The sequence below is a fragment of the Tupaia chinensis genome, unplaced genomic scaffold (assembly GCF_000334495.1).
Source record: "Tupaia chinensis unplaced genomic scaffold, TupChi_1.0 Scaffold000638_1, whole genome shotgun sequence".
Classification (NCBI taxonomy): Eukaryota; Metazoa; Chordata; class Mammalia; order Scandentia; family Tupaiidae; genus Tupaia; species Tupaia belangeri.
Genome location: NW_006160159.1, coordinates 2,472,276 through 2,498,357, shown reverse-complemented (window position 1 = coordinate 2,498,357; position 26,082 = coordinate 2,472,276). Strand labels below are relative to the sequence as shown.

General features: G+C 36.2%; 1 protein-coding gene across 6 annotated transcripts in view; it reads right to left on the bottom strand.

Moving 5' to 3' along the window:
- QTMAN (queuosine-tRNA mannosyltransferase) overlaps nucleotides 1-26,082 on the bottom strand; it is a 433,127-nt gene that overhangs the window by 226,964 nt on the left and 180,081 nt on the right. The gene's annotated exons all lie outside the window — the stretch shown is intronic.

The following is a 26,082-nucleotide window of genomic DNA, read 5'->3' as shown; positions in this document are numbered from 1 at the left end:
TTGTGGATACTTAAGGAGGCAAATTATATAATACTTATTCCGAGTCTTTAGCCAAAGGTGCCACTTAAACTCAGGTGTCTATTAAATTATTCCAGTAACCTCTCAAGTCTGTTAACTCTTGATATCTAGCACAGTACCTACTCAATAAAAGACATGTGATGAAAGTAACAAGAAAGAAGAGAAAGTGGGCCTATTATTGAAAAATCATAATTCTATTTTTTACAGACTTTTGAAATATTTAATGCAAAAATTTTATCTTTTTTATGTGTATATTCATTTCACTTAGGACCAGATTCCAGTACTAAGAATATTCTCATAAGACCCAAGGTACTATAAAGCACTCAACATTTATAGATCTAGCAATGTTTTACACAATCTATCAAGAAGTCAACAAATCAGAATATTGTGAAGTCTTTTGACTTGATAATTTAAGAAGTACAAGATGTCATCCCTGTTCTTAAAGAGCTGACAATATAGTTGGTGAAGCAAGCAATAAGTGCAGGAAACATTAAACAACAAAACAAAAAAATAAGTAACACCTCTGTCCTGTACTGACAGTGAAATAAAGCAGAGACAGTAATTGTGGATGGAGTTTCAGAAAAAGAAAAGAAAACTAAGAGCAATGAGAAGCCAGGACGTCTCAAGATCACTGGATGTTGCAGGGGGAGCCAGGATCTGGAAGGATGGGTGCTATTTGAATAAGTCAGAGGACAGGGACAGCTAGCTAAAGTTAACAGTTTCAAAAGAAGTAAGTAATCAGTTAAAAAAAAACTGGAAAAGTGATCTTTTTTCAGACCTGGAGATACCCAAGGCTGGATAAGAAGCTCGTATTTTATCTATTAGCAATGTGGTGACCTATTGCAGGTTTATTATGATACTAAGACTTCTCCATTTCTTCTTACAGTGAATGTTCATTAGTCGAGAACTTTAATACAAAGTGAGATGTTGAAAAATCAAAGTACCACTATCAATCACTACCCCTCTCAAAATAAGGGAAATTGCTCTAAACATATCCAAATACACACGAGGTAAAATTAGTTCTTTTAAAATCATGGCTTTGGGGCCAGCAGGGAGCAATAGGGCATTGTTTCCCACTTGGCCAACCATGGTTTAAGTCCTGGACCCAGTGGCTTGCTTTCTCACCTCCCCTTTCTCTCTCTGCCTCTATCTGAGAAGCACATGTGCCCTATAGCAAACTTAAAAATAGTAATATCAATCATAAAAAAATAATATTTTTTAAAGAAATCATAACTTTTTTCCTTCTTTTTTTTTTTTTTGGAGAGGTTTTTGCTATAGGGCATGTGCGCTCGCCAGACAGAGAGAGACAGAGAGAAAGTGAGAAATCACCCCCCAGGGGGGATGGTCATGCAGCAATCCCTTCTCCTCCATTCTCCTCTCAGGATCTTGGGCACGCACACATACGTGCCCGGCATGAGTTTTTAGCCACCAGGTCCAGGACGCAAACTGCGGTTGACTACATGGGAGTCCAGCAACGTAGACATTACGCTAACTGCTGATCCCAAGAAATCATGACTCTTCATCATCAATTTTTGTTAAGGAAATCCTTAAATCACTGTAATAGTCTAACATCAGTACTAACACCCTAAAGAAAGATAGGGGACTATGGAATATATAAGGTCCTTACATACATACTATCATTTGATCCTCATGACTACCAGCCAAAGAGATATGTCTTAGTATCCTCATTTTACTGATTAAGAAAGTAAAGCACGAGGAGTTTGGCTAAATGCTACAGCAGCATCAGTGAGAAGAAATGAGTTTCAAATCCAAGTTGATCTGGACCTAAAGCCTCTACTTTTTCACTTATTCCACACTGACTCTGAATTATATGAGATCGAAATGTGACTCAGAATTTTGATGAGAATTGTACTTCTTATCATAGTGTATATTTGAGAAAGACGGGGATATAACTAGAATTAAAAAGAGCAAGACTAACCTGAATACCTTCATCTCAACCTTTCATTCTTCATATATTAACTGAGGGATCAGACAGCCCTGGTCAGAGACCTAACACCTATCAGTGAAGGCTCTCCTAAGGAGATGTGCTCCAGGCCGCTTCCTGGGCAACATCATGAAGGAGTCGGGAAATAAGAAGTGGTCAGGGCAGTGGGACAGAGAGCGCTCACTGACGTTAAAGTAATGAAAGAAATAGAAATATCTGGCGTGGTTATTGAAAGGGAGAGGCTAGAGGTGGCTCAAAGGTTTCTAGCTTGTATAATGAGATAGGTGGTGGTACCCTACCCCGACACAAAAGAAGAAAACAGATCAGCATTTGGACTAGAGAAGAAATGAGACAGGCTTCACAACTGTTGTCTATAAATAGAATACCTAGTAGGTAACAGAAAATAATAGATAATAGCCAAAGAAAGAAAATAAATTGGAGATTTGTTTAAACTGAAGGGCCTGGTAACCAAATATGTCTTTAAAACATGGGTTCTGATTTGTTATATAATTTTACATATCTGTTCTACATGTTTCTCTACTACTTTGTACCTTATCCCGTTTCTTCTCATTAAAGTATATATTTCATTTTTCTTTTGGGAGGTTTCTGCTATAGGATGCGTGCGCTTGCCAGACAGACAGAGAGAGACATAGAGACAGAAAGCGAGAAATTGCCCCCCAGGGGGGATAGTCACACCGCAATCCCTTCTCCTCCATTCTCCTCTCAGGATCTTGGGCACGCATGCACACGCACCCGGCGTGAGTTTAAGCCTTGGGGTTCGGGACTCAAGCTGCGGTCGACTATGTGGGAGTCGAGCGACATAGCCATTACGCTAATTACTGGTCCCTAAAGTATATATTTCTTTTTTTTTTTAGAGGATTTTTTTTTTTTTTTGCTATAGAGTGCGTGAACTCACCAGACAGAGAGAGACAGAGAAACAGAAAGCAAGAAATGACCCGGCAGCAAGGATGGCCATGCCACAATCCCTTCTCCTCCATTCTCCTCGCATGCACACATGCCCGGAGTTTTAAGCCACCGGGTTTGGGCCGACCACCGGGGAGTCCAGCGACACAGCCATTACGCTAACTGCTGGTCCCCTAAAGTATATATTTCTTGAGGAGAAAACATTTTCTGTTCTTTTCTTTTGTATCTCAGTTTCATAACATAATAATTTCCCTAACATGGATTTTTAACTTCTTTCAGGGTAAGTATAAGCCTTATATCCTTCTTGTTCCCTATCCTGCACTGGTGCTTAAAAAGTATTTGAAATAAGTACATAAATGAATAAGACATTCATTCATTCAAAGACACTCACTCCTTTAATGACACTAAAAAATTAAACTGGTTGATTCTCTGCTTATAGTATAGTGTTCAATATGATGTTCGCTCCAACTGTTAAAAAGCAAGTTGGGAAGCATCCATGCTCCATTCTATTTGGCATCCAGCATAATTTTAGAAAGTATTATTTGTTTTCATTTTCTTTGTACCCATTACTTTTCCATAGAGCCACTAATAATATTGCAGGCCCTGTTCTCTGGTTCACCATCCTAATATATCAAGTACTCAAGATACGATCCAAAGAAAAGGAACTCATGGGGAAAGGTAAGTGTCAACCTGGTACCAAGATCAGGAATGTACAATATCATAATAATAATTTCTGTCATCTTCAGGGATTCATGATCGTCAGCCTTGAAGAACTAAGTCAATTAACATGCAAAGAGCATCTAACTTGCTGAGTGTGCTGGGAACACTTCATATGGTGTTTTATCTTCATAAACTAATATAATTAGTATGTGAAATATTTATAATTCATCTCATGATTAATCTATTGTAGAAGACTATTCTTCAACAGCAGAATATCATTTCATGTTGGAAAGTTCTTTGCCCTTTAGTTCATGCCACTCATGAATCTCTAGAGTTCCTTTCTAAATACTATAAAGTTGGAAATCTAAAGCCCCAAGGTAATGGCTCTAAGTCTCACCATCACTCCAGTCCAACCCCATCAGTGCTGAGGTTACACAAATCTAAGGACACAATGCCCAGTTAAGCCACAGCACGATCCCTCAAATGGCTTCAGAAAGCTCAATCAAGACACAAGCCTGTGAAACAAAACATACACAACAACAAAGTGGCTTTTGGACACTATCATCTTTAAGGATTAATATTATAGCACATAATAATTAAAATATATTATTAATAATAAGAAGAATATCTTCCTTCTGACATATCAACTGAGTTATACTTGACTACTGAGAAAGGAAGATAATTTGGGCCCAAAGAAGAAATAAGCTAACAAAAAAACAGATATGGTACTGAGTCACATCTCCTGCTAACGCTATCAAGTACAAAATAAAATGTTTCCTAAATATGCAGTCTTTCTATAATCAGTCATAACATCTAAATTTTTTGGTGCATGAGAGCATTTGTTGTAAATTTGCTTTCCAGAACACTTTACTGTAACAAGTTGCTTTATCCTTTGATTTGTGACATTTTTTGGTTATGTTTCTCACAGAGATTATTCCTGTGTTTTGATTATTCCTCCAATGTTTGTTTTGGCAATTTCAAGACAGTTCTCTGAAATCTTCCCTGAGTTTGGCGTTTAATATGCCATTTGGGAAATATATCCCCACAAATAATTTAGTAACCCCAATGTTTTGCTAACTTATACATTAATTATAGGAGTATCACTAGATAATTAATTACAGAAGTCAAAGCCAGTGAGGTGTACTGTAGATAGTGGCCACTCAAGAAATGTTTGAGAGTACAATATTTAATAATGTGGTACATCTGCAACAGCAAAGGGTTCAAAGGTATTTGTCCTAGGATTGTGCCCAGGTTTTTTTGTCCTATTTTAAAGATAAGACTTTTTATAAACACTAATTTGCTAAATGCTATATGTGAACATTCTAATTTTAATTTTAATTATCCAGTCTATACCATAAAGGGGAAACACTAGAATGAAAACTAAAAATTATCTACCCAGTAACACTTAATAAGCACCAAGGCAGGCTAGGGAGCAAGAACACTCTATATTTACCCTGAAAGAAGTTAAAATCCATTTTAGAGAAATTATCATGCTACAAAAATTATGAGATACAAAAGAAAAGGTCAGTGAATGTTTTCTCATCAAAAAATATTTACTTTAATGGGAAGAAACAGGATAATGTATAAAAGAGAGAAACATGTAGAGCAGATATGTAAAATTATATAAATTAAAACTTTGCTTTTTTCCTAAAAAAATAAAATCCACTGATTACAATTCAAATAACTGCCCTTCTGTTTACAGAAAATACATACATACACAAGGTGAGGGTTGGAGGGAACCAATGAAAAGTACAAAATGCTATAAAATAAATCTTATTGAGATTATCTAAATGAAGTACTGGAGTTATTCAACACAATTTACCTCATGAGGTAACTTTCTCAGATATGTTTCTCTTGGTCTCACCTACCACACTACACTGCAATGCAAGACTCACCAAATAGTACAGAAAGAAGAACCTAAAATGTCCTAGGCCACATTTCCTTAACAAGGGACTAAAGAGCACAAAATGAGCTCATCTATCCTAGGTTAACTGATGAAAGGCAAAGCCAGAACCAGTATCCAGTTAGTAACAGAAAGTTAGAGTTGCTGCCTATAAACCTGTCATCATAATTCCAACAACAGAAATAACATCAAGTTAGAATTTTGGATGAAAATAGTCTCCACTTACATGCAGAAGAAGTCTATTACTCAAGGAAAAAACCAGTTATGAAAACACTCTTTGATCATGTTTAACCCCTTTTCACCAAACAATGTTAACAAAAGTTCTTGAACGTGGTATAAATAAACATTAGAAGCTCATGATACATGTTCTTCCAGTTCTCCATGTTATCTGAGTTTCCCACTGCCTACAACTGAAGATCATACATTTGAGGGTTGCCTGCCATAGATCAGATGATGGCAGTCAGGAGCCTTTCTCTGTCATTAGACATTTACACAGGCTATAGCATGGAGGCTTCCCTTCTGAGTCAGTCCTGTCCTTTCTTTTTTCCCTTTACTTGTACATAATCATGGTCTGGAAATGCCAAGAAATATGCAGAATGCCATGACAGAAGCAAGGAAAGAACCTCAGACATTGCTTAAGAAAGCCAAAGAAAGCATTAAAGAAGAAAACACTTGAGATTGACTTTAAAAACTAAGCAGAATTTCCGATTATGTATTGAAGGCAGTGACTGAAAGAGAAGATCAGGAGTTTCTATTCATACAGAAAAGTAAAAGCAAACATCCTTGGACTATTAATATGACATTATATTTAGTTAAGCGATTATTTAGCATTTACATATGTATTGTAAATGTACAGTAAATATCTCGGCCAGCAGGTGACATGATGGATAAGGTGCTGGACTCCCCACATGGTCCACAACTGTTTGAGTCCCAGATCTGGTGACTTGCTTTCTCACTTTCTCTCCTCTCTCTCTCTGATGAATGTAGGTGCCCTGTAGCCAATTAATAATAATAATGATGAATAAAATTAAATACCTTTGCAAATATCTGATGGTATGGCATATATATTATACACATGTGCATGCACAGACACCCACATGCATGAAGAAACTTCAATAAGTTTGTGAAAAGTGAAATTAAAATACTAGTTTACTGGGGTGCAAAAAATATCAGTATCCATGCACAGTTTTTTCATAATATGCATTTTCCATGAACTTCTAGAAGATACATGTTATATTTAAGACTGTGTGATTGATAAAGAATAAAAAGAAACTAAAGTTCATATCCTGTTCTTTTATTTAGAGAGAGATTTTTGCTATCACGTGCATGCATTCACAAGAGACACAGAGAGAAATATAAAGAGAGAAAGTGAGAGATCACGCCCTCCGGGTGTCATGGCCACACTGCTATCTCTTCTCCTCCATTCTCCTCTCAGGATTTTGGGCATGAACATACATACACACAGCTTGAATTTCAAGCCATTGGATCCAGGACTTGAACCACAGTCAACCGTGTGAGAGTCAAGTCCCTTAACCACTATACCACCTACTGGCCCCAATACCTGTTCTTCATCTTTGCATTTTGTTAATAAAACATAAGATAAATGGGTGAAGTTATATGAGAGTCAACATTTGATGCTTCAATTGTTGAAATATTCCCAAATTTGTTTAAATATATATATAATTTTATAATTCATTATTAGGGTGATGCCAAATCATTGCAAGTGAATGTCATAATAAACTGCTCTATTACCAAGACCCCAATATTAAGTACACTCAACTGGGACATTCTGGTAACTTTTTTGTAATAACTCCTTGTCTTGAAAATCACTTTCAAAGAAATGTTAGCATTTTACCACTCCATAGGAATCAGTAACAAGGCGAGATTCTCCCAAGAATATTCCAACAGTCCTTGAAAAACTAAGACTGTCACAAAACCCGAGCATCTGGCAACTCTGCCACCATGAAGTATCCATATGGAAGAGACCAAAATGTGTCAAAGTACCCAAAATGATTTTGGATAGTGTAGAAGATAGAATAAATAATTCAGTATCGTCAACACTTTCAACAGCAGGTAGTGGATATGCTACCTGCTTCTATAATGTGCCAAAATGTAACATAAGCATGTGAGGCGGTGTGTGTGTGTGTGTGTGTGTGTGTGTGTGTGAGAGAGAGAGAGAGATGAAAGGCAGAGTGAATACATGAAGCTACAAAATATTTTTATGTAGAAATATTCCTCAGGTAGCTCTCTTTGTAGGAATATCAGATTTCAATTAGCACAGGTTTATAGATACATGTAAGAAAAAAATGGGGCCAATGAAAACTTCTTTTAAAGATAAGCAGAGCAACAAACGTATTACTTCAGAGTCAATGAAAAAAAATTATATTAACACTATGGTTGAAATTTTATGTGTAAAAAGAAAGTCAGAAAAATCCAGAAATTATGGTTCTCTCAGCAACTATAACTTTTCCCTCATGATGTATGAGTATTTTGCATTATTGTAATGATGATACATTTCAGCCTTAATATCAGTTTATGCAATGTGACTGAATAAGAATTCTTCAGGGAACTATAACTGAATTTTTAGATTTTTGTGAATGTAAAAATTTAATCGTAAAATTATATTAATACAAGGTGGGGCTTTTGCATTTTTTTTGTCACTTAAAAAACAATAAAGAATAAATGGGTGACAACATTAAAGTATCAAGAGGTCATTTGATGTGTTAAAATACAAAAAAGATATAATACAGAGCCTAACACTTTATAATAGGAATACACACACTACAAACAAAAATCTCCCTCTGAAGGCTAACCAACCACAAGAGCAGGCAAGACATCTTCCTAGTAGTAAGTAAATTTACTTTTTCTATAAAATTTTAGTTTGAAAATAGAAGGTACTTTCATTCAACTATATTTTAACATGGATATAAATAAAAGTGCCTGAAATAATTCTCTCAGCACATATTCTTGCATCTTATCAAGAAAAAAAATAGAGCTAAAATGGTCCCCCATATTTTCAATAGAGTAAAGCTGGTTGGGAGCCACTTTTCCTTCTTCTATGTGTAACATGCCAGGACATAAAATATAAGATGAAATTACATTACTGTCACCAACCACATTCTCATCACAGGGCTGAGACTGAGGTTGATTCAAATATGGTTTGCAAAAGGACAGAAACAGATACACCATGATCAAGCTAAGCTCAAGAAAAAGGTACCTGTATTTTATACAATTGCTTTCATCTTACACAGCATGGAGTAGTTGAGAGATGAAGAATAATGAGATGGTAGCCTCAGACAAAGAGTCATAATGACATTTGGTTTTTGGGGGAGGGCTAAAAATATTTTCATAAGGATGGCATTTTTCAGTGCCCCCCCCCCAAAATGAGCAGTTTTCAACAAAGAGAAGGTATTACAGACAGATAGATGAGTCTGTGGAAAGCTCAAGAAGTAAAAGTGGTCAACACCTGTGTGGAGAACAAAGAGTTTGTCTGAAGAACAGAAGGCTCATAGAAGAATTGTGAAAAAGCTGTAAATGCAGATTAAGTATATATTGCAGAGAACCTTGAATGAACAGTTGACAAGTCTTAACTACAATATGTAGGGGGAGATGGGTGCTTAAGTTTCAGATAGTATTATTTTAGAATGAAAGAAAAAAAAAGGAAGAAAAAAAAAACAGCAAGATATGATATACTAAGAGAAATAAAGATTGACAACACAGGAATCACTTAGGAGATTATTATACCCCAAAGAAGTTGCAATACAAAAACTGAAGAAATGTGGCAACAGTAAGATTTAAAAATAAGAAGGGAGTAAAACATGTTTTCAAAATTTTAAAATATAATGACTGTTGTAAAGATCATGAACGCCATTAATGAGTATAAAATCTAAGATGATGTCTTATGTAAAGACAAGGAATGACTGAGTACTGGTTAGCAAATCTTAAAGTATTTAAGTAAATTTAATGTATCAGGGTCTATACAAACAAGCATTTCCTGCAAAAATAAGACAAAACATTAAAAATATGGTCCCAAAGATTCTAATTGCAACAATAAAAACAATACTATCCTTTATTATTTGTACCTTTGATATTTCTTTTTATAATTATAGGACTAGTAATCACATGAGACATGAGTTGAAAATAAAGGAGCAGTATTATTTCTCAAACCTCACATAGGTATTAACTGGTAAAATCAGACTACAGACTAATTTTGGAAAACATGGTACGAAAGTAATTTTGAAGTTATATATAAGATCATGAAGGGTAAGCAGCTGGCACAGAGGTTAAGGCACTGAACCCCAGTTCTAGACCCAGTGGCTTGAAAATCACACTGAACATGTGTGTGTGCATGCCCAAAAAATCCCAAGAGGAGAAAGAAGGGGAAAAGATTGAAGTGTGGTTATTCCACCCTGGAGGATGATTTCTTTTTCTTTGTCTCTGTCTCTCTTTAGTAGGCACACACGACTTATAGAAAAAAAGAGAAAAAAAAAAACAAACAGGAAAATGTAAAGACAGCCAGGTAGTGGCATAGCAGTGGCACTCTTGAACCAACATGAAGAAGGACCTGGGTTCGTATTTTGGGACTTCCGCTCTTCACCTGTAACAACTCCTTTACAGAAACACAGCAACCCCTGAGACAAATTTAAGCAACCCAGAAAAAATGCTGGCTATTCTCTTAGTTAGTTATAAGGGTGATATAACTTGGTACTTCTGAATATGGTGTGCAATAACAGGTAACATTTGGTCTGACATGGCGACTGCATCTCATGACACTGGTCATCTTGAAACACGCTGGGCACATGCATGAGTGCATAGGATCCAGTGGGCTGGTGGACTTGAGGAAAGGGATCACACTGTAATGAGATCTGGCAGAAGGAGCTCCTCTCTCTCACTTTCATGTGTGTGTACATACACTCTATTATGAAAACAGAAAGAAAAAGAAAGAAAACTGAAATAAAATACCAGCCTGTCTAGAGCTGATTCTTAACTAGAGTTTCCAACGTCATGTTCTTTTCCTGGCTGAAATATTTTGTTACCCCTATCTTGGATTTCCCTACGGCCGACATCTTTCTCTGGTTACAACTCACATTAGGTCACTTGGACATCACAACTGTGTGCAATGGAAATGGCCAACAAAGCTGCGTCAATTGCCCGTGGCTGTCTTGCTCCAGCCCTCTGTGAGGAAGCTCCCCACTAGATGTATCTCCTAAGAAATTGGCCATGCCACCTTACCCCACACATAAATTAGATGGAAAAAAAAATGGCATCATGTCAGGAGGTCAAAATTAAATAAGTGAATGTTCAAATTTGATTTCTTAGAGGAAAAGAGCTCTATGTTTTAGTCATGCTACTGATAAGGTCAGTTACAAGTATGACTAGAAAGACAGGATGTGAATATCCTTAGAGTTGAAAAGATGAAAGACTACTAGGGCTTGGGACCAGCAGATGGTGTAATGGTTACATCACTGGATGGACTCCCATGTAGTCAACCGTGCGGTTCAAGTTCTGGACCCAGTGGTTTAAAACTCATGCTAGGTGTGTGTGCCTAAAATCCAGAGAGGCGAATGAATGGAGGAGGATGGATTGCAGCATGGTCATCCCCCCAGGAGGGTGACTTCTTGCTTTCTGTGTCTCTCTGTCTCTACGGTGCGCACACGCACCCTATAGCAAAAACCTCTCTTAAAAAACAAAAAGAAAAAAAGAATCTTAGAGCCCTTTTTAATAGCAGACCTAGCAATGTTATTCCATTTTTATATAAAGTGTACATAAAGAATCTAGTCATAGTAAAAATTTTAATCATTATTAGGTATTAGTAAATTTTGGACCAGCAAATGGCATAATGGTTACATTGCTGGACTCCCACATAGTTGACTACGGTTCAAGTCCAAGATTCGGCGGCTTAAAGCTCATGTCAGATGAGTGTGCATGCATGCCCAAAACCCCAGGAGGAGAGTGGAGGAGAAAGGATTGTGGTGTTGCTATCCTCTCTGAAGGATGATTTCTCACTTTCTGTCTGTCTCTCTGTGTCTCTGGCAAATGCATGCACCCTATAACAAAAATCTCTCTATAAATAAATAAATAAAATTAGTAAATTTCCAATAGCAAAAATTCAATTATTATAAAGTAGTAGTAAAAATTCTAATCATTATTTTTAAAAACTCAATCTAACTAAATAGTAAAAACAGTAATCATCATAAGATTTTCTTTTGGCAATACCTTTGTACAAATATGAAGTAATATGTAAAGAAAATCATAGACTAATTCTTGGATATTTTATTCAGAGGAAAGTTATGACAATTCATCAATAAGTAGAATAAATGAAGCAACTAAAAGACAGCCCACTATAGATTCTACTTATGCAACTCCAGTTTTCATTTACACAATACTGATAGGTTCTTTCATCTTGTGTGTAATAGCCATGTCAAACTAGACACAACATGCATTACATCTAGAGTTTTCATAGTACAAAGACATCTATCTGTATATGATACAGACAACTGGGTCAAGAGATAAGCAGCTCAGTTGTAAAAAAAAAGGATCTGAATAGAGCTAACAAAAATCAGTTAAGCACAAAAAAAGAAACTATAAGTAAACTTGAGAGTAACCATACTCATCAACTCTTTTGACTTTTATTTTATTTTACTCTTTTGACTTTTACAAAATAATTTGCCTTTAGGAGAATCCATGATGACATTGTCCTAGATGTGCTCTCTTTTGCAGAGGTCAACAAGAAAAAAAGAGAAGAGACAAAGGACCAGCAGATGGCATAGTGGTTGTGCCACTCACTGGACTCCCACACAGTTCAAGTTCCAGACCCAACAGCTTGAAATTCACTCCAGGCACATGAACTTGTGTGCACAAAATCTTGACAGGAGAACGAAGAAGAGAGATTTCGGTGTGGCCATCCCCCTGGGGTGGGGTGGGGTGTGATTTCTCACTCTCTGTCTCTCTGTCTCTCTCTGTTTCTCTGGTGAGTGCACATGCCCTATAAAAAAATCTCTCTCAAAATAAAAAGAAGACCTAGAGACAGGCAGAGAGATGGGTTCCAGGACAGAGAACAAACTAAAGGAAATAAAACTACCAACAGCACCTGCCACTAGAGAGAACAGTGAGTCAATAAAAGGAATTATGTCTAAAAAGCACAACTTGGCTAAGATGTTGGCTGAATTCATTCACTGAATAAAACAGAAGAGTAAAGACTTAAAGAAGTCTCATTCAGAATTCAAGGGGTGACCCTGGAAAATCTTGTACAGATGTCAGGCATCAAGCTTGACTGAAAATATGCAGAGGTAGAACTGGCAGGAACTAAGAAAGAGGTAACAAAGTCCCTGAAGGGGCCCACAGAATAAAGCAGAACAACTGGAAAAAATGAAATATGAAGAGGAAACCTGGCCAAGTCAGCTAAAATTGGCAATTGAAAGGTAAGGATAGATAAGGGGAAAAGCAGCAAAGTGAGGACCCAGGCCTGATCCCACGGCACTGACAGCAGGAGGAACTTGGCTAGGTGAGGGGGGACTGAAAGCAGGCAGGAATCTGAACAGCTGTGAGAACAAATCCAAGGCACAGAACAGCTAAAAGTGACTTCAAGTCCCATTAGGCGGACTCAGGTACTAGGTGAGAATGAGGCTGCAGACTCCCAGTCCTGGCTGTGCCCAGCTGAGAGAAACCAAAGGCACAGAAACACGAAGAGGGAGAAGAGACAGGTAAAGAAACAGAAAAATGTTTCTGAATTATAACACAAGGGGTCTTCACAAAGTTCATTAAAAATATATATTATGGGATCAGCAGTTAGTGTAATGGCTATGTCGCTGGGCTCCCACGTAGTCGACCACAGTTCGCGTCCCGGACCTGGTGGCTTAAAACTCACGCTGGGCACGTGTGTGTGTGCGTGCCCAAGGTCCCGAGAGGAGAATGGAGGAGAAGAGATTGCGGCACGGCCATCTCCCCTGGGAGGTGATTTCTTGCTTTCTGTCTGTCTGTCTGGTGAGCGCACGCGCCCCATAGCAAAAGCCTCTAAAAATATATATTTAATATATATATATTATGAAAAATTATACATGTATTTCCATTTTTTACACCAAAATAAATATGTATCTTAATTCTTTTTTCTACAGACTTCTGACATCTCTTTGTATGTATATTAGTATAGGCAGCAAAACAAATCCAGAATAAGAAAATGTGAATTTATTCAAAAGACAAATTAGAATTGTGTTCATTTTTAAAAAAAATTATCCTTAATAATATTAACAGTAAACTTAAAATTTCTTAAAGTATGAAACCACAAATATACTTGTATTACAGTGATGTCAGACTAGATACATATGAGAAGACTAAAAAGGAAGTAAAATTATATGGTTATAATAGCTGCTGACTTTATGGATTTTCATTTTATCTTTGAATGATCTATCATGTAATTATACATTACTTTTATTAAAAATATTAAAAATAAAGTTGTTAATAGCTAGCATGCTATTACATTTTGAATTTTTTGCTGGAAATAATTTCTACTTACAATATATTTTTTGGATAAAGAGAAAAGTTATTTATATATGCTTTTACACATTGAAGTCCTCATAAAACTTCTTCGAGTTAGTTATCCCCACACCTAACTGTTCATAACTATAAGATAAAGTTAAAGATAGTTTTAAATTTTCCTTTTTAAAAATAATTACTTAATTTATATATATTTTTAATTTGCTGTAGGCATGTGCACTCACGAGAGGGAGAGAGAGAGAGAGAGAGAGGGCAAGACAATACATCCAGGACTCGAACTGCTGTTGGCCATATGGGAGTCCAGCGCCTTAACCAACATACCATCTGCTGGCCCATAAATTTTTTTTTTTTTTTTTGGAGAGGTTTTCGCTATAGGGCGTGTGCGCTCGCCAGACAGAGACATAGAGACAGAAAGCGAGAAATCACCCTCCAGTGGGGATGGTCACGCCACAATCCCTTCTCCTCCATTCTCCTCTCGGGATCTTGGGCATGCACACACGCACGCCTGGCATGAGTTTTAAGCCACCGGGTCTGGGACGCAAACCGCGGTCGACTACATGGGAGTCCAGCGACATAGCCATTACGTTAACTGCTGGTTCCCAATTTTTTTAATTCCCTTTAAAAATTATAAGGAATACGTGTTAATAATGTCTTTACATAATAGTAGGAAAAAATTTTTAAATCACTGTGGTGTGTTGCAATGCACACTATTGGAGAAACAGTGTCAGAGACAGCCTGTTTTTAAAGAGCAAGAATCATGCCATCTCCATATTTTGTAAAGCTGCACAATGCATAGATATGTTGTCTAACAACTATGTTCACTAATATTTAAGCTAAGATCATGGTTAAGGTTATAAGCTCTGAAAGCAGAACCCTAGGGTACCAAAATATGCAGAGGTAGAACTGGCAGGAACTAAGAAAGAGGTAACAAAGTCCCTGAAGGGGCCCACAGAATAAAGCAGAACAACTGGAAAAAATGAAATATGAAGAGGAAACCTGGCCAAGTCAGCTAAAATTGGCAATTGAAAGGTAAGGATAGATAAGGGGAAAAGCAGCAAAGTGAGGACCCAGGCCTGATCCCACGGCACTGACAGCAGGAGGAACTTGGCTAGGTGAGGGGGGACTGAAAGCAGGCAGGAATCTGAACAGCTGTGAGAACAAATCCAAGGCACAGAACAGCTAAAAGTGACTTCAAGTCCCATTAGGCGGACTCAGGTACTAGGTGAGAATGAGGCTGCAGACTCCCAGTCCTGGCTGTGCCCAGCTGAGAGAAACCAAAGGCACAGAAACACGAAGAGGGAGAAGAGACAGGTAAAGAAACAGAAAAATGTTTCTGAATTATAACACAAGGGGTCTTCACAAAGTTCATTAAAAATATATATTATGGGATCAGCAGTTAGTGTAATGGCTATGTCGCTGGACTCCCACGTAGTCGACCACAGTTCGCGTCCCGGACCTGGTGGCTTAAAACTCACGCTGGGCACGTGTGTGTGTGCGTGCCCAAGGTCCCGAGAGGAGAATGGAGGAGAAGAGATTGCGGCACGGCCATCTCCCCTGGGAGGTGATTTCTTGCTTTCTGTCTGTCTGTCTGGTGAGCGCACGCGCCCCATAGCAAAAGCCTCTAAAAATATATATTTAATATATATATATTATGAAAAATTATACATGTATTTCCATTTTTTACACCAAAATAAATATGTATCTTAATTCTTTTTTCTACAGACTTCTGACATCTCTTTGTATGTATATTAGTATAGGCCGCAAAACAAATCCAGAATAAGAAAATGTGAATTTATTCAAAAGACAAATTAGAATTGTGTTCATTTTTAAAAAAAATTATCCTTAATAATATTAACAGTAAACTTAAAATTTCTTAAAGTATGAAACCACAAATATACTTGTATTACAGTGATGTCAGACTAGATACATATGAGAAGACTAAAAAGGAAGTAAAATTATATGGTTATAATAGCTGCTGACTTTATGGATTTTCATTTTATCTTTGAATGATCTATCATGTAATTATACATTACTTTTATTAAAAATATTAAAAATAAAGTTGTTAATAGCTAGCATGCTATTACCTTCTGAATTTTTTGCTGGAAATAATTTCTACTTACAATATATTTTTTGGATAAAGAGAAAAGTTATTTATATATGCTTTTACACATTGAAGTCCTCATAAAACTTCTTCGAGTTAGTTATCCCCACACCTAACTGTTCATAACTATAAGATAAAGTTAAAGATAGTTTTAAATTTTCCTTTTTAAAAATAATTACTTAATTTATATATATTTTTAATTTGCTGTAGGCATGTGCACTCACGAGAGGGAGAGAGAGAGAGAGAGAGAGGGCAAGACAATACATCCAGGACTCGAACTGCTGTTGGCCATATGGGAGTCCAGCGCCTTAACCAACATACCATCTGCTGGCCCATAAATTTTTTTTTTTTTTTTTGGAGAGGTTTTCGCTATAGGGCGTGTGCGCTCGCCAGACAGAGACATAGAGACAGAAAGCGAGAAATCACCCTCCAGTGGGGATGGTCACGCCACAATCCCTTCTCCTCCATTCTCCTCTCGGGATCTTGGGCATGCACACACGCACGCCTGGCATGAGTTTTAAGCCACCGGGTCTGGGACGCAAACCGCGGTCGACTACATGGGAGTCCAGCGACATAGCCATTACGTTAACTGCTGGTTCCCAATTTTTTTAATTCCCTTTAAAAATTATAAGGAATACGTGTTAATAATGTCTTTACATAATAGTAGGAAAAAATTTTTAAATCACTGTGGTGTGTTGCAATGCACACTATTGGAGAAACAGTGTCAGAGACAGCCTGTTTTTAAAGAGCAAGAATCATGCCATCTCCATATTTTGTAAAGCTGCACAATGCATAGATATGTTGTCTAACAACTATGTTCACTAATATTTAAGCTAAGATCATGGTTAAGGTTATAAGCTCTGAAAGCAGAACCCTAGGGTACCAAGGACTCTGAGGGCAGACTATTTGGGTCTCCCAGGGAGTCTCTTAAGGGAGATGTCTATGTCTACCATAGACTATGAAGGCAAATTACCTGTTCCTGCCAACCACAATCTATTTTATTTGGGGCAAGCTATTTTGCTTAAGTTCTGTTTGACTCCATTTCTTCCTGTGATAAGCAGGGCTAAAAATAGTATCCCTCTCACAGGTTGATATGAGGATGAATAAAGTGCTTAGACAGATGCTAAGCACAGTGTGTGCTTTATATGAAGGGTTTTCAAAAAATTCATGGAAAATATATATTTATAAAAACTATGCATAGACTTCAAAATGCTTCTGAATCACAATAAATGTGTACTTCAACTGATTTTTTCCAAGGACATTTTAAAATCCCTTCAGATGAGAATTTTGATTGGTAACATTATCAATCATATTGCAATGGAATTCCAATTAAATAATAAATCAAAGTTCAAAATACTACAATAACTGTATGGTTCATTATTCACCGTTCTGTAATTTCTACTCTATTACTTTTGTTTTCATCATACAAGATGTCACTTAATCAAGTTATTATTGATAAACTCTAATACACACAAATAATATTTAACTTGACTATTCTTGATATTTAAAAGATAACCACCTTCCAGAGTCACTTAATGCAGTTAATAAGTCCTATTTCCCAGAATCTACCAAAAGAGCATTTAGTCAATCTTCTTTCCAAACACAGTATGTGATGATCCAATTTGGTTAAATTTTGGATTGCTGACAATTGTAAGCTCATCTGGCAGATATTCTCCCCCTAGATCACTTATGCTTGAGCTGGGAAGAGAAAAATGAAATTCTTATTGTCAAAATTATTATATGGGCTGTCTTTGAAGTCTTTATCCCTGAAAATAGTGTCCTGTAATCACTAGCCACACAATTCTAAGAACTCCAATAAACTGTCTACCCATTAAGTTCAAATGATATTTTCATATGCTACTCTGATGTTAGGATTAAATTTGGGGGGAATATACGTATTAAAACGACTATGGTTGGGTTCATAGTTCATTTTTTCTAAGTATTTTTCAGTGTAAGTTAAGCAAGTCAGGCAAGGTTAAGTAGAGTTCATTTCAAATGCTGGTTCTTGAAACGAATTTGCTCAGGGCATAGTTAGCATAGTCATAATGATTATGAACATAATTGACATACTGAAGAGAATGCCTACTCTTAGGGTTTTAGTATTACTTACGTGCTCATGGTTTCTAGATCTGGATTTCAAACTGAAAATTCTCACCCAACCTTTAAATATATTCAACTATCTATTAAAAATCTTCACTTGGATTGGCAGCTTAAATGTCAAAGGTCCAGAAGAGAACCCTTCATTGAATTCAATAAACATGCTCTCTTGTTGTATTTATTGTTTCAGCTGGAAGCACAACCACTGATTAGGTTAGAACACTGAGAGTCATCTCTTCCTAATACTTTTTTTCCCTAAATTTTCATAAACAATCTATTAATGAGTCCTATCATTTTACTATCTCTTTCTCAGATCTGTTATTTCAACTCCATTTTATTGACAACTTTTAACATACAAAAGTCTGGACAACTGCAAAAGCCACCCAACTAACCTTATTTCTAAGCCAACCTTCTCAGTATGTTCATCCTGCATCTAGCTACAGAGTCCTGTTATCTAGAATGCATAGTAAGCCAGGTTACTCTTCCGCATAAAACCCTTAAGTATGTGAGATGTCAACCTGCACTGGCCACCATCTAGCTCTACAAGTTCATCTCTTGCTCCATCTATTTCATACTTAGAGCTTTAAGCATAATTAAGTGACTGTGGTTCCCTACATATATCAAGCAGCCTTTTACAACCATGCTATTACTATCTAATTTGCAAAGCATACCACCCTCTCATGCTCCCTTTCTCACATCAATCCATCCACTAATTCTTTTGCATCATTTAAGAGTCAACTGTCTGGACTGGCTCCTTGGCTTCGTGTTTGGAGCAATCAGATCCCACATGGCCAACCCACATGTGTGTCCATGCCAAAGATCCCAACGAGCTTGGAGAAGTAGAGGAGAGGGGACTATGGCCATTCCCCAATGGGGGGGGGGGTTCTTTCTTTTTCTCTCTGTTTCTCTCTCTGTTTCTGGTTAGTGCACACTCTCTGGCAAACTTAAAAACAAATGAACAAACAAACAAAACAAACTATTGTCACCACTCCTGGAAAGATCATTCAGATCCTTCCATTAACACCCATGCTGGATTATGTACTACTCTTGAGTTCTCCATATCTTTGTATTTACCCAATTACACTGTAAACTTTATATTATCTGTTCTCAATTAATTTACAAGGATTTTAAAGGTGGAACTTTATTCACTCATCTTTATGTCTCCGATTTCTAGCTCGTAATAATTAATACATTGAGAAAATAAATGCAGGTATGTATTTATGGACACATACATTAAATCTTTGGCTCCTTAACTTTAGTCTCATTGGCATATATCAAATTTTGATATGAACATAAACTAATACAAGTGAGTATTTTGTACTTTATTGTGTACTTTACCTGCTTGATAAACAGAACAGAAAACCCATAAATATTTCATTATTTTCTGTTCTATTAATATTTACTCATATTAAGTCAAAGTGCTGACTTTTGTCTTGTATTTCAATAACAAGTCTAACATTTTTCAGACCCCACAAGAGTTTTCCTCGTTCTTGCTTATAAGAAGCAAACCCTCTGCCATTCTCTTTATACTAGCTCTCAAGGTTCAGCCACAACTAGTTTCCTCACCACAACCCCAAGCACATATGACTGTGCCACTACCTCTCCATCATATTATCTTGGAAAACACATACTCCCAAAAACCTTCAGGCCTCTTGTCCTGGCCAGTGTACATCATGTTGTTAAGTGTATGCTTTCATAAATCTTTGCAGGTATCTTTGGCATAACATTCTACTTGGGTTGAAGTTGTCCTCCTGGTTTATGTAGTAAGTGCTTATTCCCCATCACATGCAAAAGGTCCATGATATAGATGCTAAATAAATATTAAATAATTAAAGTATTATAAATTAATCCATTCCTATTCATATTTCATACACTGGAACTACTTAAAGACCTGTCTTTAACAACACACACTCCTTTTCAACACAAATATTCCCTATGAAACTCAATCACCCTTACAGTTTCATAAATAATTTTCAAATGCAGATCTCCCTCTTTCATATGCCACCTGAATTCTAGTCCTTTTCCAGTGGCCTACCCTAAGTACCTACTTGGACATCATGTTATTATCCAGTACACTAATATTGTACTAATCCACCACTGGCTTTCTTTAACATTCCTTGCCTTCCTGACTTCACCGCTCCTGCCAAATGCATATTATGCTACTGGGTCATTATAAAAATCATGACACATTTCTGCACAGAAAAACATACAAAAAGACATTATGACTTTCCCACTGACCCAAGATCCTTAAGACAACACTGAGGGCATACTTGATTATTCCCTCAATCTTATCTCCTGTAAGAAAGTACAGTCACATAACAATGTTTCAGTCAATGACTGATTGCATCTAGTAATGGTGGCCCAAAAGACTATACCATTTGCCTAGGTATATAGTAGGCTATTCCAAGTAGATTTATGTAGGTACCATCTCGATGTCTGCATGGTAGATGAAGTCACATAATGTACACTTCTCAGAATGTGTGTCCAACCTGAAAGCGACACATAACTATTGGGTTGTCTGGAGAGTCACAACTATACATTTTTCTATGCATTTATGCACTTTTGCATAGAAAAAATAGGTCATGACTTTCCCAGCAACCTAATATATCACAGCAAGTTGCGCTGTTTTTTTTTTTTTTTTTTTTTTTTTTTACTATTAAAACAAATAATAAGATTTACCTTTCCTTCTACCTTTCAAAATTGGATTTTTACCAGTTCAGGCCATAAAAATTTAGAACCTTCTTAAATGATTTCACCATCTTCAACTCTTCTAACATAGTGCCTTCATGTTAATTCTATCAAAAAATACTATAACTAACTCAGTCTGCCAAACCCTTTGAAAAACTACCTAGCTCTAAAAAATAATGAGGATAGGAACCAATTGAGGCTATTTTAAGGCAAAGCTCTGCATAATTTTAATTCTCAATATCTTCCAAGTTAATGCCTGCTTAATGTGTGGAATTCTGGGTTCCTTAAATTTCAGTCTACTACTGATTTCATCATCTAAACTGATGGAGTTACTTTCTGAAAAAAGTTTTGGCCCTACCAGCAGATCCTTCTGTGTCTCAAAGATATAAGCCAGATTCTTTACTTCTATTACACAACACCATCTTTGGCAATTACAGAATTAGGAGCTATAGCATATGGACCTCCTTTTGATCAACAAAGAGTATCGATACTTCTGATTCATATAATGACCTAAAGATTACTTTCTCTAATACATATTAAAATATTTATAGATGAAATTATATGATAAACAAGATTTGCTTTAAAATTATCTAGCAGATGGCGATAGCATGGGAGGTGGATACAGATAAAATAAAATTGGTCATGTGCTGACCATTACTGAAGCTAAATAATAGGTACATGAAGATGTTTGATACTTCTAAATGTACACTTATGTCCAAATTTTTTTTTAATCTTGTTAAAGGGTGCATGTACTTGCTGGAAAGAAGTCAGTCATGTGGGATCTACCATCTCAATCACCACACCACTGGCTGATCCCTAAGTCTGAAATTTTTACAATAAAAAGTTAAAATAAATTTGAAATAAAAAACTACAAAATATTATCAGTATTTACCATGGAAAATGTTAGCTACAGTTAATTATTTTTTCTATATCTTTAAATAGTCTTTTCAGTTTTCCAAAATAAGAATTATTTTATTAAAGTTATAAAACCTAACCAAAAAAAAAAAAAAAAACAGCACAGGTCAGCGGGTAGAGTAGTAATTATGGCTCTGGATTTCCACACGGCCAACCATAGTTTGAGTCCCAGATCCAGACACATGAAAACCACACTGGACACATGTGCATTTTGGCATGCCTGCCCAAATCCCAAAAGGAGAATGGGGAAGAAAAGGATTGTGGTGTGTTCTCCACCCCCTTGAGGTAATTTCTCATTTTCCCTCTCTCTGTCTCTCTTCAGTGAGCAGAAGTACCCTATAGCAAAAACAACAACAACAAAAGAAAACCAAAAACTAACCTTTCCATATCTGTTACAGTTCTTGTTGCTCAGCTGATATTTAAAGGAGAAATTCATTCCTTGGAATCACAAAACTGTTATCATTTTATTAAATGAAAGAATCATTAAGCTATGTACATATACACTATTTTATTCTAGTCTTTAGTAGAACTATATAAGAAAATTATCAGTATTTTCAATTTTTACTGAGGTTGATAACATGAACTAACAATGTAAAGCTTAACGCTTTTAAAAAAGAGAAATCCTGGGACCAGCAGTTACCGTAATGGCTATGTCGCCGGATTCCCATGTAGTCGACCACGGCTCTAGTCCCAGACCCGGAGGCTTAAACTCACGCCAGGCGTGTGTGCGTATGTGCTCAAGATCCCAAGAGAAGAATGGAGGAGAAATGACTATGGCGTGGCCATCCCCCTGGGGGGTAATTTCTCGCTTTCTGTCTCTGTCTCTGTCTCTCTCTGTGTTTCTGGCAAACACACGTGCCCTATGGCAAAAACCTCTCCAAAAGAAAAGAGAAATCCTGGGAAAAAAATATTAAATGTCCCTTATAATAAAAATCTACCTAACAGGAGTCCACTTAAAACGAAAGCTTTCAACATGAGATACACATTATAATCACCTGACTCAAAAAATCCCGATAACTAAGTCATACCTAAGATCAAGCATGAGTATTTTATAAAGCTCTTACAAGATTCCTATGTGCAGCCAAGGTTGAGGAGTGTTGTTTTAGAATTATATAGTGATTTTTTAAAATTTTATTATCAATATTTTTGCCAAGGTTAGTTCACCTTTGTCTCTCATTTTAACATCATTTACTTATTTATTCACTAGAATACTTTAAAGTAAATTCTAGATAACAGATCACCTAATCTTTCAAAACTTCAGTATGTAAACATTGCTTCTTGAGACTGACTGACTTAATTCTTTTCATTAGACAAAAAGAAAACAGAGGCTTTGCTTAGTTTTTTTGTTCAAGGGGATGAAGTTTCCTTAAATTAGTACTTCTAAAATATTTGTTTTCTTTATACCTCTGTTATAATTTGGATTTCTTATTTTTGCTTTGTGAATGATTTTCAGTTATATCGGATATAAACATTTTATTGAAAGACGTATCTTAGAATATATGAGTTTTAAATATATCTTTTTTTTGGGGGGGAGAGGTTTTTGCTACAGGGCATGTGTGTTCGCCAGACAGAGAAAGACATAGAGACAGAAAGTGAGAAATCACCCCCCAGGGGGGATGGTCACGCCGCAATCCCTTCTCCTCCATTCTCCTCTCGGGATCTTGGGCACGCACGCACACACGCCCAGCGTGAGTTTTAGCCACTGGGTCCGGGACGCGAACCACGGTCGACTACGTGGGAGTCCAGCGACATAGCCATTACGCTAACTGCTGGTTCCCAAGTTTTAAATATATCTTCATATTACTGTCATTTTATGATTGTATATGATATCTACTTTGCTTATTTTATACTATATGAAATTTCTCAATTGGACTTAATTAATCATGTGTACTTTTTTAATTAAAAGTAATGTATGTTAACTATAGAATAATTTAGAAAATGCAGAAGTGGAAAGAAAGGAATAGCATCATTTATAATTCTATATCTTACATGTTATTTTCTTTATATTTTAGATATCTTATTTGAGTTTTTTTTTCTCCTAAACGTGTCAATAAATTTATTCAATTAACCTGGGGTTGTATCATTTACATCATTTTTGTAATATAATTTTTATTAACATTCTCATGAATATATTTTCATGTCTTTAAATTTTTAAAAACATGTTATTAAATGGCTATGAAATTAGTATTCTGCTATACTAATGCAGTCTAATTTTAAAAATTGTTTCCTTATTATTGGACAGTTGGGTTACTTTCCAATTATTAAGCTTTATTGGTTTTCATTTCTTTGTTTTTTTGTTTGTTTGTTTTGTTGTTGTTGTTGTTGTTTGTTTTTTGAGAATTTTGCACTCACCAGAGAGAGGGAAATTGAGAAGTCATTTCCCAGGGTGCATGGCGACACCATATTTCCTCCATTTGCTTCTCAGGATTTTTGGCATGCACACACATGTGCCCAGTATGTTTTCCAAGCCTCTAAGTCCAAGACTCAAACTGCAGTTGGCCATGTGGGAATGTGGGATCCAGTGCCTTAAACACCACACCATCTGCCAGCCCCTTTATTGCTAATTCTAATAATTCCTTATTAAGAACTGAGATCTTGCCCTATTTGAAAACTAGCAAGTTAGTCTGTCATAGTATCCTGGATGCTGGCATCAGACATGACACTCCTAGGTCAGAGATACAGGATTATTACTCGGGACACTATAATCAGCATGAACTTCATGCCAGTTCCCCTTGTACCATAAAGCCTAGAGGCTGATGTGGAATGGCCCAGATGTATAATACATAGGTAGTGGGTTTGCATAAGAGCTGAAGAACCCTGAGCTCAAGAAATTCAAATCTTTTATAAACACACTTGAAGCAAACTCACTCAACCTCTGTTCTAAATGCAGACATTATCTTCATTACATTGCATAAGAAATAAGCCAGCTATCTGACCCAAAGATATTATTTCTATATCCCAATGTTATACAAACCTGCTTGAAATAAAAGTCCAGAATACAAAGGCATTTAGTGTCTCTGCTTGCAATACACATAAATGCAAGAGATCTACAGAAAACTGTCTCTTAACATCCTTAGGACAAATTTATAGTCTGATTACAGAAATTCTGATACAATATGGTTCTACAAAATTATCTAAAAGAATGGTTAAACCACTTCATACTCACATCAATAAAAGGTAAATGCCCTAAAAAGCTTAAATTATTTCAACCTTTCTTAGTTTCTCTCCTACTGTATTCATAAAATACATCACATTAATTAGAAGCAGAACAACACAGTGATCAATAATAGAGAATCTGGGGGCTAGAAAGGCTGAGTTCAAGTAGCAGTACCATTATTTACTAGCTATGAGATCTAGAGGGAATTACTTTTAAAATTTTGGTCTTTTCTTCATCTCAGAAGTAAAGACAATAGTCACTTTATTAATTAGTATAATAATGGAGTGTGTCAGTATATGGAGAGAGCTTAGAACAGAGTCTGACAAGAAGTAAGTGAATGTAACTATAAACTATTATTATGATGTCTGGCTGTTCTTCTATGAAAATCCTAGTCCTATCCATCCTTCAAAGCTGAGTCAAGTACCACCGCTTCCAGGGGGACGGACACTCCTGCTCTGAATTCTCAGTTGAATGGCACATCTCTAAACTTTCCATTATATACTATGTCCAGAGGTCTGAACTGATCATGTATCTTTTGTTTCCAATGCTTCACAACTTTTAATAGCAGTGTTAACAGGCTTCCCAGTATTTACAAAAATCTCTAACTTTCTTGATCCTACTGGTGTCAAAATAATGCTGCCCAAATTCAGATCACTGCAAATGAAAATCTTTATATATTAATTGTGCAAAAAACTGAAGTGATTTTTTTTAAAGAAGTAAATCAATAACCTTCTGTGAGTTGATAGGCAATCAACTTAACAGTGCTAAACATTTTAATATTTGGGTGAAATTTTTTTAGCAAACTGTTTCTTGTATGGTATATACCAAGATAATAGAAATCAAAGCCATTCAAACCACTAGAGCAATAATGGATTTCACTATGATAAAGGTGGCACCAAATTAATCCAGAACTAAAATTAATAAAGTAGGAGCCCATGTTATTTCTGGAACACAGTCACTAAATTGGAACAAAAACCAGATTACAAATGCAGAAAACTTGCAATTTCCCATAATACAAATCTGTACTTCATGATATCATCTCCACTGTCACAGGCATTTTCAAAATCACAACTACAATCATTTTTGACACTAGGTAAAATGACATCATAATTCTAAAAAATCTAGTTTACAACTGTATGTGTCCTCAGAGTTTTCAAAGTATTTTCATATATATATATATA